General features: G+C 42.1%; 1 long non-coding RNA gene across 1 annotated transcript in view; it reads right to left on the reverse strand.

Moving 5' to 3' along the window:
- LOC122459349 overlaps positions 1-14,416 on the reverse strand; it is a 59,736-nt gene that overhangs the window by 31,479 nt on the left and 13,841 nt on the right. Inside the window, exon 2 of the long non-coding RNA XR_006279967.1 lies at positions 3,231-3,265. This is a non-coding gene — a long non-coding RNA (uncharacterized LOC122459349). The remainder of the gene's footprint in view (positions 1-3,230; positions 3,266-14,416) is intronic.

A 14,416-nucleotide genomic window follows, 5' to 3' on the forward strand; every position in this document is an offset into this window, starting at 1 on the left:
GAGTGCTTCATTCCATGAAGAACCTGCTAAACAGAGGACTACAACTCCCAGAAGCCCCTGGCCAGATAAGAAGAAATGCCTTGAACCAGGAAGTGACAGAGTACTTTTGGGAAACAGCAACATGGTTAACCAGGAGCTGCAGAGAAGCCAGATGCAGAGAGAAATCCCACAGGAATTGTATTCAGAGCCAGATCCATCCTTACCCATACGCAAAGCGCACAGCTGTGTAGGGCACCCAAACACTGAAATGGACTGCCTCAGGGCCCAAACAAGAACTGCTGTTGCTCACTTTGAATTGGAACTATTTAAGCCTCTGTACATAGGGTTTTTGCAATCTTTCCCTTTCCTGCAGACTACTAAAATGCCCTTTCCCTTCATAGGATTACCAGGTGCCCAGTTTTTGACCAGAAAGTCTGATTGAAAAGGGGGCCTGGCAAAAGTCCGGTTACCGTGGGGTGGGGTTAGGCATGGGGTAATTAACCCATGCCACCCCTGCTCATCTGGAGCTGACTTCCACTTGTAGGCAGGCTCCATGTCAGGCTGCAGCAGCTCCTGTTCCAGCCTCGGAGCAGAGGGAGCTCAATTGGGGGAAGAGGGAGGTGGAGATGATCCAGCAAGCGAAAGAAGGAAGTGGGGAGTGGAGTAAGTGACAGGGGCGGAGCCTCAGGGGAAGAGGCAGAAAAGAGGGTTGGACCCTGGAGAAAAGGCAGGGCAGGGCTTGGGGTCGTCCGTTTATCAGCAATTAGAAAGGTGGCAACCCTACCCCTTTGCCCATGTGTCTGAGTGATTAATGGGACACACCTGAGCTAAATCCTAGAAGGCCTAGCTGCTGAAGCACCTAAAGTGCTTGCTTCTAAGTAATGGTGCACCTGGCATGTTACTGGTACCTTATGGTATGTCCAAATTGCACCTAGGAGATGCATTTCCCAGAACAGGTAGACAGATTTGCAGTAGTTCAGCTCAAGCCAGTATGCTAAAAATAGCAGTGAGGACAGGCTAGCTACTCAAGTCCAAACCCACCTAACTCCATGGGTCTAGTCTGGGAATCCCACCTGCCAGCTGCAGTGTAGATATAACCTTACAGGTTTGGTGTACTCTGGCATTGAACAGCCCCAATAATTACAATTCTGTTTAGGGTTTCTACCAGTCTATCCTTTTTTCCTTCACTCTCATTGGAACTCTGATTTCTACCTCTAGCTGAAGTAGACTAGAAGATTCCAACAAATCTGCTGTTGCGTCAGTCACAGGGATCTACTCAAACAGCTCCTGACTAGAGTTGAGCAAATAATGAATTTTTCAGTTTGGAGCCACATACCACTTGAGGACTGCCGGATAACAGAATTCCAGTCACAACCCCTTGCCCAGCTCAGCAGGCTTCTGATACCACGCTCAGATTGCAAATTCAGCTGCAGAGGCTGCTCACGCAATATTCTCTACTATGAGCACATAGGAGGAGAAAGATGGAGAGGACCAGAAAGTGGGACATGGCTTTGGCTAGGTCTCTGTCTCTGCCTCCTTACTTATTAAATTAGAGGAGCTGGCCTAGCATGCAAGGAAAATAAACTGCTCCACAAAGACAGGCAAACTCCCTTCCCTTTCTTTGCTCAAGTGGCAGGGACAGGGGAGAAGAATTGTGACTGAGTCACAATTCATTCCCTGGTCTGCTCCTAGGGCAGAGCAGACGATTATAATGTTGCAACCTACCCCACAGTGAGTAGCACCATCAGGTGGGCAGGATCTAGCGCTAACTCACTTATTTATATAATTCCTAGAACAAGTCTCAGAACAGCTTTACAGAACTAGAAGCGGAGGTGATGCCAAAGCAAGACTTGGATTCAGAGATTGATTCCTCAAAGTTCAGGATTGTGCAGATCCAGGGTTTTGATTGAGACTCTTTTTCTAATTAAAATTATGCACATAAATTATATAACTTCATCGACAATCCAAATACAGCCACCAGTGGGTGGGATGCAGAAAACAGAAGACAAGGCTGCAGAAGTATCAACAAAGCTACACAGCATCTTAAGGAGAGTAAATGAAGAATACCATGTTGTTTGAAAGCAAGTTTAAGTTTGGCCAAATGCATCCAATGAAGTGAGCTGTAGCTCACGAAAGCTTATGCTCTAATAAATTTGTTAGTCTCTAAGGTGCCACAAGTACTCCTTTTCTTTTTGCTATATTGGAAACTATCCCTGACACCAGGGGAGATGCCAGAGAGTCCCATGGGACCTGTAATGCTTAGAAATGGTCAGTAGACTTGTATCTCTTTAGAGTAAACTGCAGCCTGATCCAGTGCTGATCGAAAAGATGACACCTCAGACAGCCCAGGCTGAAACACTGGTAGATACCAAGCTAGAATAGTGTTTTAATTCTGAAAACGAAGACAAAATTCCACAAACTGAATATTCACCACTACTTTCTGCAGCCTTTTTGTTTTTCCTTGGAGGTCTCCTGCCTGATGATCTGGCCCTATTTGGTCTGTGCAGTTTGAAGATATCTCTGCCAAAGGTGACAGGATTGTATACTAGACCTGGTCAGGAAATGGAATTTCTGGGTCACTGGAAATTCTGACATTTCAAAAATATTTTTCATTCCAAATCACCCCCCCCCCCCAAATTTTAATTTTCCTTCTGAACAAAAATTCAAAAAAAATTCATTTTGATATTGCCCTTTTAATTCATTTTGTTTTTACTATTATATTAAATACCTGTAATGTGTGTGCAATGTGCATATAATATATTTACTTAATATTTTAGTATAACACAGAAATGAAAACAAAATGAATCAAAACATTTAGACATTGTTAAAGAGAAATGTTTCAACTTCTTCCCATCAAATTTAATCAAAAATCATGTTCCTACCTGAAACTGCATTTTTTGACAAAAAATTGTTTTATATATAAAAAAAGCTTTTAACAAGCTCTAATGCAGACTATTATATTTCAGAGTTCATATATATAAGTTCTCAGCAAACCCAAGCACAAACTCCTTCCCAAATGCATATTCAATACCGTAGCTATTTAGAAAAGGAAAGTAATTATGAGAGGAAAAAAGAACATATGGCTGATCTCAAAAAGGAATTAGCAACTTCCAACTTGAAAATAACATTATCAAGAGATCTGGGAAGAAGGAAGAGGCAGCAAAAATTAATTAAGGATGCCATGTATCGCACACAAAAACAACACAAAATCAAATGCATAATTGTCATTAATTCATTCACTTTAAACTTACCAAAAACGTTACAGCCGTGGGCTCAGGAATGCCATCTGACATACAAGAAAGAAAAGAGCAAACATAAATGAATTCTTCAAAAAAATAACTTGAAATTAAAATTTAAAAAAGAGAGCGAGATCAGCACATCATCACCACAAAAAAAAAAAAAGGTCCCAAAGTTCCACACCAAAAACCAGATTGAACTACATGTATGCCAAAAATATGCATAGGGAAACTGATCCCACATATGTGGATATCTGGGGTCAAATTTTCAAAACCTCTTGAGACTTTGAAACCTAAGTTCCATTTTCAAAAGTGATTTCGGCAATCTGGACCCAAGTATCATTGACTTTCAATGGGACTTAGACACCTAAAGATATGGTCACATTGCAAATTAATGTGTACCTGCAGTGCAGGGAAGCATACCATCATAGTTTTAATCTACCTAGCACAAGTAACAAGAGCAGAGAAGATGTGGTGGCATGGACCCCAGTGTGAGCTAGCAACACAAGTACATACTTGGGGTCTCAAGTGGGCCAGTAGTGGGGTGACTAGCCTGTGCTGAAGCCAGTGCTGCCACGTCTTCACTGCTATTGGTGCGCATACTAGCTAGATTAAAGCTTGTTCTGGTATGCCTACCTGTGCTACATTTACACCTTAATTTGTAGAGTGGACACACACACTCCTGCAGAATTCACATTGTTCTATAATTCCAATATTTTTCCCATCTATATCCATTCTCATTTTGCTTGAACGCACATATTCTATATCAGTTTGTTAGCATGAGCACTCGTAATCCACTTAAAGCTTTTTTGGACTGTGCTCCCAGTAAATCCCTAATATTTTTCTGAGATGAAATTAGCAAAATTGCATCAGTTATGTAACAAACTATGCTAGATTTTACTCGACTAATGCCTGATCTCATTTTCATTGAAGGCAATAGGCATCCTTCAGTTGACATTGAGTCACTCTCTAATTTTCTCCCATGCTGGAACACCTTCACTAATGAAGACAGTTTTGTATATTTCAAGAATATTGTCATAATATTTAAGACTCAAAATTGGCTGGAACTGCTTATGTTTCTCTTTGTGCAACCCTCCCTGTGCAATGAGATTCCAATTAATAGCTCCTAAATATCATAGACTCATAGGACTGGAAGGGCCCTCGAGAGGTCATCTAGTCCAGTCCCCTGCACTCTAGGCAGGACTAAGTATTATCTAGACCAGGCCTGCACAACATGGCCCCCGTGAGCTCACTGTGCGGCCCGCGGGGGATGTAGGCAAGTGGCAGGATAGGGCAAGCCAACGGCTGGCTGGCTGGCCGGCAGGTGAGCTGGCGGCAGGGGAGGGGGGCTGAGGAGGCGAGCCGGCGGTGGGAGGCGAGTAGGCCAGCTGCGAGGGGTGGGGGGATGGCGAGCCGAGCAGGTGGGCGGGTAGGCAGTGGCAGCAATACCGGATTTACCATGGCACCACTGGCGCTGGGCCCACGGGTCCAAAGGGGCCCTGGCCCGGCCTGTTCTTCTCCATCCCCCTGCTCTCTCCTGTGGCCTCTCCTCCCCTGCCTCTTCCCCCAGCATGCTACATTCCCTCCCCTCCCCTGCTTGCCGGCAGGAGGGAGGGGGAAGAGCAGAGCCTCAGCACACTCACTGCTCCGCTAGGAGGAGGAGGAGGAGGAGAGGGAGCGTGGCCTTGGAGAAGGTGCTGGAATCGGGACATACCCCCTCCAGCCCCTGCCGTGAGCACCTCCACGACCCCAGCCCACACCTCCAGCCCTATGCCCACCCTGACTCCTGCACCTCCAGCCCCCTGCCCTGACCCCTGCACCCCCTCAGACCTCCCCAGCCCCCTGCCCTGACTCCTGCACCCCCCCACATCCCCACCCCAATCCTGAGCCCCAAACAGGAGCTTCCCCAGGTAAGCGCTCCACACCCAGCTGGCAAGCGGGCGGGGTGGTGAAGAGGCCAGTGGCTGGGAGTCAGGTGAGCTGGCGGCGGGGGTGGGGGACTGAGGAGGCGAGCAGCGAGTCAGTGACTGGAGGGCGGCATCCATTTTCAGTATTTTAATTTATGTTACTGTATTGTACTTAAAGTACTGTACAGGATCTTTTCAGGGGGAATAAGACAAAACGCCACATTTATTAGTACTACATGTAATAATCAACACTATCATATGCATATGATATATATCACTCATGCACTCACACACACACACACACACACTCTCCATCTTGCTGTTGTTATCAACGAGTTGCTCCCCTTAACTTCACTGGCCAGGTGAGTTAGATGGGGGGAGGGGGAGCCGGGCTTCTGCCAATCTGGATCGATGTTCCGATGTTGACAAGACAAAACCCAGGGTTCTCTGCAAGACACCTCACTTTTATAGCAGCTACCCTCTTATGCAAATCTCCCAGATTCAAAATCTGGGACTGTGTCCATTGGTCTTTTTTACTGCTTTTCTCTGGGCTGGGGGTTGTCCTAATGCTGCAAAGAGGGAGTTCCCAAAGGAAGGTGCTTGCTTCTAACCCCCAAGGCCGTCAGTATGTCTGCTCTTCTCTAGTCAGCCCACTTGACAAGTTTGATTGTCCTTGATCTGGCTCCCATCACCTCTCCAAGAGTTGCAGCTGCCTGGAGGTGCCTGCCTTCAATGCCTTCCTCATTCACACCTCATTCATTCAACAGGGCAATTTATTACAAAGTGGGGGGGTGGCGGGGGAGGAGATCTTATTCTACTTCTAGCAAAAGACATTTTTCTTTTACCTTAATTTTACTACTGTAAGGGTCTGCTATAACATATTACCAAGGTTCAATACAACGTCATATAAAAGTTATACAAAAATGCATAATGCAGAGATTTATCTTCAACTGCAATGATTGACTGCTGTGTGCAGTAATATAGTGACCCTGGGTCTTTGAATGAGGCTTTATACTTTCGGGGGGCGAAGGGGCAAGCGGCGAGTCAGGGGCAAGCAGGTGGGCAAAGAAGTGAGCAGTGAGCCAGCAGGTGTTCTAGGGATGGCCATGCGGGTTTCTGGCAGGGGAGGAAGGAGGTGAAAGGAGGTGAGTGGTGGGTGGGGGACTGACTAGGTGGGATGCAGCAAGTCAGCAAGGGGCTAGGGGGTGAAGAGGGGTGTGATGGTGGGGCCGAGCTGGGAGGGGGCAGGTCTTCTTATTTTACTGCTGCGATCTGGTCACCCTATGCACGCCGTTTCTTTCCCCCTCTACAGGCTTCCACACACCATCAGTACCTTGTTAATGTGCCATGCACCATGAGATATCTCTTCTCTTTGTGTGCAACTGTGAGTGTTTCCCTTTTCTGTGAATTTATTCAATACAATCTTGAGCTTCATAATGGATACTATGAGTGAAAAGAAAAATAGAATCAGAGCAAAGAGTTTTCAACACTGAATGGATGAATAAATACTTATGTACTGTTTCCAAAGACAAAATACTGTGCCTTGTGTGTTGCGAAACATTAGCCGTTCCAAAAGAATACAACCTTTGGTGGCACTTTGAAACTAAACATCCCAATCTCGCCAAATTGAACCCACATGAAAAAATAATTAAAGCAGCCAGTTTAGCGAAAAACCTTACTGGAGAACAGCAAATTTTCAAGAAAGTGAGCACTGAGAACAATAAGGTTAGTAAAGTAAGATTTCAAATTTCTAAGGAAATTGCTGCTGATGGGAAATGCTTCACAGAAGCATGACAAGCTTGTTGCCGAAAAGAGATGTACTATCTCTCATTAAATTTGCAAGGTAATTATGAAAAGTACAAATGTTTTCTTTCAACGGAACAGCTGTTTTTCATTTTTCCATGATTTATTAAAAAAATTAAAAAAATTGTTTGCTTTAATTGAAAAATTCTTAATAAAGTATCACCACCACCACCACCCCCAACCTTCCTTTTTGGCCCAGAGCTGTTTCGGGAGGGCGGCGCTGGGGAAGGAGGGTTTGTTTCCGCAGGATGGGCAGCGCTGGGGGGAGGGAGGGGTTGCTTCCGCAGGGCCGGGCGGCACTGGGGGCGGGGGGAGGGTTCGGCCCTCAGTTGTTTTCTCTGGAATAATATGGCCCTCGCCGCTTTATAAGTTGTGCAGGCCTGATCTAGACCATCCCTGACAGGTGTTTGTCTAACCTGCCCTTAAAAAAATCTCCAATGATGGAGATTCCACAACCTCCCTAGACAATTTGTTCCAGTGCTTAACCACCTTGACAGTTAGGAAGTTTTTCCTAATGTCCAACCTAAACCTCCCTTGCTGCAATTTAAGCCCATTGCTTCTTCTCTTATCCTCAGAGGTTAAAAAGAACAATGTTTCTCCCTCCTCCTTGTAACAATCTTTTATCTACTTGAAAACTTATGTCCCCTCTCAGTCTTCTCTTTTCCAGACTAAACAAACCCAATTTTTTTCCAATATCATTCACCTCACATGAAATCCTCTACTGCGAGATCAATTCCATATCATGCACCCAGCTTTTACTTATACACACACACACACACACACATTCTATTATTTTCCCTTTAGGCCCGCATGTAGTTAAAGTTGGTTTAACAGTCCTGATTTTGTTATAAATAATCAATTTTAAAGTTTCACAGAAGCTTCAAAGATATCATTCCATTCTTAAGAATGACTCTGCCAGATGAGAAGAATGTGAAGGAGTTCTTTTGTAAGATAACAAAATATAGTAAATTGAATACCTGGTCAAAGTACAGAATCTTAAACTGAAATTTAAATACTATTATGTGCCAAAGCAATCACAGTGATTAAAGAGAAGACCAGGAAATGTAGAATTTATAAGTGTTAATCGTTGAAGCATTTCCCAGGGTTGATATGGAAAATTATCTGCCAGCAAAATGTATATAGAAAATGATCCTATTGAAGAAACAGTTTGACGAAAAGGAAATGCAAATACATTACTTTGAAATTCTTGGGATTCTAAGGGCCAGATCCAAAATCCATGGAAAATTATCCTTCCATTGACTTCAATGATCTTCAGTTCAGTTCCCAAATAATTTTTTCTTACAGATGAAAAATATCCAAACTGTTGAATCCCTTCAAATTATTCAGTGGCATTGCAAGTATCCACTATATAGCTACAACAAGGTCGAAATTACAGAGAACAGGCTATAGATAGCATTTCTTGAAAATGACATAACTAAAGTACACTTAACTGAGATAGAACAGCTATTAACTCTCTTTAAGAGGAGGAATGAATTCAATCAAGGCTTAAACTGCAGAAGTGCCAGGATGTCAGCACCAAAGGGTTAATCCAGAGTGTTTACTTTTCATGACTTTAATGCAGATTATGAAGCCAAAAACAGTTGAGGTGAAGGAGCCAAAGAAAAGTTTGAAAACTAATGAAATTCAACTTGCAGAACAGAGGGTGAGTGGGAAAATAGACAAGTAAGAATAGAAACATGATCATGATTCAAAAGAGAGATAGATGTGGAAGAGAGAAGGAAGTAACTCGAACCTCATTGTGACAGGCATTTACCTTTGGAGTCCAGGATTCAAAGTGGGTGGTTTTTTGTTTGTCTGTTTTGTTCTTTTTTAAATTTAGAGTTACAATAAGTTGGGCTTATAATGTAATATAGTATAGATAAGTAGGAAGATGTGGTGGTTTGCGTGTCTGTGTGTGGCGAGTTTGTTCTACCAGGAAATCTTTTAATACTGGTAGAATTTACTTTGAAAAAGATTCCTCTAGGGATTGAATTTCATTGAAATGCAAGAGCAAATAAGGCTGGTTGAAACTATACTTAGTGAATTAGTAGAGGCTATGGTTCTATAGAAGCTGTACAATGTCTGCAATAATAAAGACACTGAATAGAAAAGCCTAAGCAATATCTTTCAGTTAAGATTAGACTGAATCCTCATCACAAGAGAAGATGATATGATCCACACAAAAGCAGAGCTTTTCAAGAGACTTATCAATTTCTCTCCCTTTTAAGAATCCAACTAAATTCAATCTGGAAAAGATAATGGAGAGCATTGATGTTAAAGTTGGGATAATGCAATACAAAGAAAAAAGCCACATGGTACAGTATCTCATAGACACAAGACAGAAGGAATCATCTGGGCCAGGCAAAGGAATAGTGAAGTGACTTCACATTTTTTTGCAATAGAAATCTAGCATGAAGGAAGAGAATTGATCAATTCACCCTCATATTTAAGCTACAGAAAAGAAAATGACCTTATGGCTTTACCTGGCATGGATCCATATTGTGGCTCATCTGAGATAGTGCTAAGCTTTTCATTTTAGGAGTGAATGAGAGGCAGAACTGATGAGAAACTTTAAAAACAAGAAGCATTTCAGACCACCTCACATCTACGTGAAAGAAATATTTTAAAGCTCTGTATTTACTATGTGGTGTAGAGAAGAGCAAGTTATTCCCAACAAATAATTTATTCAACAAGCCTAGTGCAGCAGAGTACTGTCCCCATGCACGCCTCCTTGAGGCACAGCGCACCCTTTCTGCAAGCTGCCCCAGCTCCCCTTGGTTCTTACAATAATTGACTCACAGACCTGACTACCGAGAACAAGATCCCGCATTGTTGGGGTCTTATTTAACTCTTTTACAGAGTATAAAACTCTTCTTTAGCCTCTCAAGTCCAACTCTTCTTGTGGGGCCCAGGTACTAATTCAGGTAGGCTTGCTCTTGTAAGTTCAGGAGCCTGACAGCACTCCTTCTGGAGGCCTGAGCAATAGTTCAAGTAGAGAACAGGATTCCCACAGTCCTCCTTCTGGAGCAGATTATAATCCAGGCCAGCTGCAGCCCTCTGCCAGCTTCTCACACTTGTCCCCTTTCCAATCAGTCCTTTCACTCCTAGGCTTTGAGAGAGCAGCAGACATCAACCTTCCTCAGACTAAAGTCTTGTATGGAGTATGGTGCCCTCCTTCCCAGAGCTTGCTCCAGTTGGTTGGGAGAAAGGGCCACCTTCCACTTCAAGACTTCTGATCCCAGGCCTAAAAGAAACAGTAGTTCAGCTTTTCCTCCAAACACTAAATTATTCCTCTGGGACTTCTCCCTCTCTCCCAGTAGCTGCCTCTGCTATGTCTTAGTTCCTTGGGTACTACAAAATTCCTGAACCCTTACAGGGGTAGGCCATGCAAACAGGGTTGGCTGATCCCTAGTCCCTAATACTCTTGTTACATTTAGACTTTAAATGTTATTAGGGCTGTTGATTAATCGCAGATACTCACATGATTAACTCAAAAATTAATCATGATTAATCACAGTTTTAATCACACTGTTAAATAATAGAATGCCAATTGAAATTAAATATTTTGGATGTTCTTCTACATTTTCAAATATATTGATTTCAATTACAATACAGAATACAAATGTACAGTGCTTACTTTATATTTTATTACAAATATTTGCACTATAAAATGATAAACAAAAGAAACAGTATTTTTCATTTCACCTCATATAAGTACCATAATGATCTCTATCGTAAAAAGTGCAACTTACAAATATAGATTTTTTGTTACATAACTGCACTCAAAAATAAAACAATGTAAAACTGTAGAACCTACAAGTCCACTCAGTCCTACTTCTTGTTCAGCCAGTTGCTAAGACAAAAAAGTCTGTTTACATTTATAGTAGACAATGCTGCCCACTTATTTACAATGTCATCTGAAAGTGAGAACAGGTGTTTGCATGGCACTTTTTTAGCTGGCTTTGCAAGGTATTTACATGCCAGATATGCTAAACATTTGTATGCCCCTTCATGCTTCGGACACCATTCCAAAGGATATGCTTCCATGCTGATGATGCTTGTTAAAAGAAAAAGAAAATGTTAATTAAATTTGTGACTGCACTCTTTGGGGGAGAATTGTATGTCCCCTACTCTCTTTTACTCACATTCTGCCATATATTTCATGTTATAGCAGTCTCAGATGATGACCCAGCATATGTTGTTCATTTTAAAGAATACTTTCATTGCAGATACGACAAAACGCAAAGAAGGTACCAATGTGAGATTTCTAAAGATAGCTACAGCACTTGACCCAAGGTTTAAGAATCTGAAGTGCCTTCCAAAATCTGGGCGGGATGAGGTGTGGAACATGCTTTCAGAAATCTTAAAAGAACAACACTCCAAGGCAGAAACTACAGAACCCAAAACACCAAAAAACAAAATCAACGTTCTGCTGGTGGCATCTGACTCAGATGATAAAAATGAACATGTATTGGTCTGTACTGCTTTGGATCATTACCAAGCAGAACCTGTCATCAGTATGGACACGTCCTGTGTAATGGTGATTGAAGCATGAAGGGACATATGAATCTCTAGCACATTTGGCATGTAAATGTCTTGCAACGCCAGCAACAGTGCTATGCGAACGTCTGTTCTCACTTTCAGGTGACATTTTATACAAGAAGCAGGCAGCGTTATCTCCTGCAAATGTAAACAAACGTGTTTCTCTGAGCAATTGGCTGAACAAGAAGTAGGACTGAGTGGACTTGTAGGCTCTAAAGTTTGACATTGCATTCAAAAATAAAACACTTATTTTTTGTACATAATTCTATATTTGTAAATTCAGCATTCATGATAAAGAGATTGCACTACAGTCCTTGTATTAGGTGAACTGAAAAATAATATTTTTGTTTTTACAATGCAAATATTATTTATAAAAATAAATATAAAGTGAGCATGGTACACTTCATATTCTGCTGTAATTGAAATCAATATATTTGAAAATGTAGAAAAGATCCAAAGATATTAAATAAATGGTATTCTATTAACAGCATGATTAATTTTTTAATCGCACAATTAATCATGATTAATTTTTTAATCACTTGAAAACCTTTGTTGTTATCCATGAGTGAACTGAGATCATTTCATTTACTTATTCACATCATTTTAAAAAATCCTCTATGATTTGATCTCATGAGTATGAGTATTAGATGTTTGCTATTTCATCTGTGAGTGTTAGTGGTGATTGGTGGGATAAGTCATAGTATTGTTTGTTCCCTGACTGCACATGATGTTCAAATTCACTTTCCAGGATTGTTCAGCCAGACCAAATAGATCACTTAGGGCCAGATTTACAAAAAGTAAAGGTACAGATAGGTACCTGGTAGGATTTTGGAAAGTGCTCAACTCTCACTAGAAGTTGATTTTGTAAATCTGGCTTTTGACTATTTGTGGAAGCCAACCAAAAAAAGGGCCCTACCTATGACCTTCCCACCAATACGTGCTTGGACTTTGCAATTGGGTTTCTATGCTGGTCAAATCTGATGGCACAAGTGTCCACAGAAGGTCAGCATAATAGGGGCATGAACACAGCTGAAGCAAATTCATTTCAAAATTTGAACAAATATTCATGGAAGATTTTCAGCACCATTCTGCCTGTTCTAAAATTGAGTAATTATCAGCTTCTACACGCTTCTGGCCATCATCATTTTCACTGCTTCTGAAAACATCTGACACTGTTCACTAAGAGTCACATTGATTGGAAAGTGATACATTTTATGGTTGATGAACTAACAGCATGCCAGACTTGTCTGAGTGGATAAGGAGGCACTGAGTGAAAACTGTCATCATGCCATACTGTGAAAGTCAAGAGAAACGTAAGACAAAGCCACTGGCATGCTGGAGTAGACTCTCACAGGTTTTCAAGAGTCTCTTAATGAAATTCTGCAACCTAACAGAAGGGATGGTTGGGTGGATTTCTCTGCTTCTGTTGGAAACACCCCTTATTTAGATGTATAAAATCATCCCTGCCAGATGATTTACTCCTTCAGACTCTTAAAAATACTCTGAAGAGAAACGATTTAGTCTTTTAAATGAACCAGGTTGCACCACTGCATATTTATCAAGTATTAAGATGTGGGGGATGACAGCCTCGCCTCAGAGACCATAAAAGGTGGCTACCCCCTTTTCAAGTCACTTAAGTTGAACCCTGTACTTTCAATATGCCCTACTCACAATGGGCTTAATCCTGCTGATTTAAATTGTTGCAAAATTCCACTGACTTCAAAAAGAGGCAGGATCGGATCTTAGAGTATCCAAGAACAAAATGCATGTTTCTAGTGAAGAGTCTTAATGTCAATTTCTGTGCTAAAAGCTCTATTCAGCAAATTACTTGAGCACATGCTGAATTGCTTTGCTAAATTGGTGCCAGAAGTCTCGATCTGGCAAGGAGCTGAGCACTCAGACGTTGACAGAGCAACGCGTTCAAGCATGTGAGTGAATTCAGTGGGATTACTTCCCTGTTTAAAGTTAGCATGTGCCAAAATGCTTTGCTGGGTTGGGACCAGAGTGCTCAGCACTGGTGGATGGAGCCCTTAGAGCAATTTTGCCTCTGCATTGGTTGTAGTTGTAAGAAAGAGTTTTCCTAGCCTCCCTGGCTGGAGCTCAAGGGCCAGGTAGGACGGTCCCGGAGGCCTGATGTGGCCCGTAGGCTGCCCACCTCTGTGCTAGAATAAGGGGGTGCAAGAAAAATTCTCTATAATTAAAATCCAGGGGCTATTTTTCCCCCTCTTTTCTGTTCATTTAGACTGAGTTTAATGGCCATGCTAAAAAATGGGGATGCTACTGATCCAGGGAGTGGGGGCAGTAGAGCAGGCATCAGGCACAAACTTCCCACACATTATCCTGCCCATGTCCCCTTACCTGGAAAGCACACCTCTAAGGATAAGAGGCTTGGTAAGACAACAGAAACTCATGATCAATAGGGTTAAAAGTTCCCTCTAGATAAAATGGCTATTACTAGCTCATCCATTCAGTGTGTCTAGCATGATCACCCACTTGAAGCATGGAGAAGATGTGGGTGGGATTGCATGCATCTGAGGCACAATTTCTCCTGTGCTCCTCCCAGGAGCACTTAATTCACAGCAGGACCATAAATACCATGATCTTGCCCTGAAATAAGATATTTGTGGAATTTCCACTTGTAATGACTAAGTGAGTTAGACACCAATTGTCTGTGTCAGTATCTACTTTCACTGCAATGAATTTCACAAGTGTTAACATTCTACCTGCTCTGTGGGGATTTCCTGCAGGGCAAATTTCTTCTATTAGTCGATTTGCTTGTTACACTACTCTCTCCTCTGGGCCCTCAGCATATAACTTTTGACAGCTTTGAATGTTCCTTGAGTGTTAATGCAAAATGACAATTTACACAAGTTGGCTTGCAGAGAAATCTGTAATTTAAATTGCTACATGCATCATATGTACCCTTAAATGGTAGCCTTTCAAGACAGA

Source organism: Dermochelys coriacea, chromosome 1 (assembly GCF_009764565.3).
Source record: "Dermochelys coriacea isolate rDerCor1 chromosome 1, rDerCor1.pri.v4, whole genome shotgun sequence".
Lineage (NCBI taxonomy): Eukaryota > Metazoa > Chordata > Testudines > Dermochelyidae > Dermochelys > Dermochelys coriacea.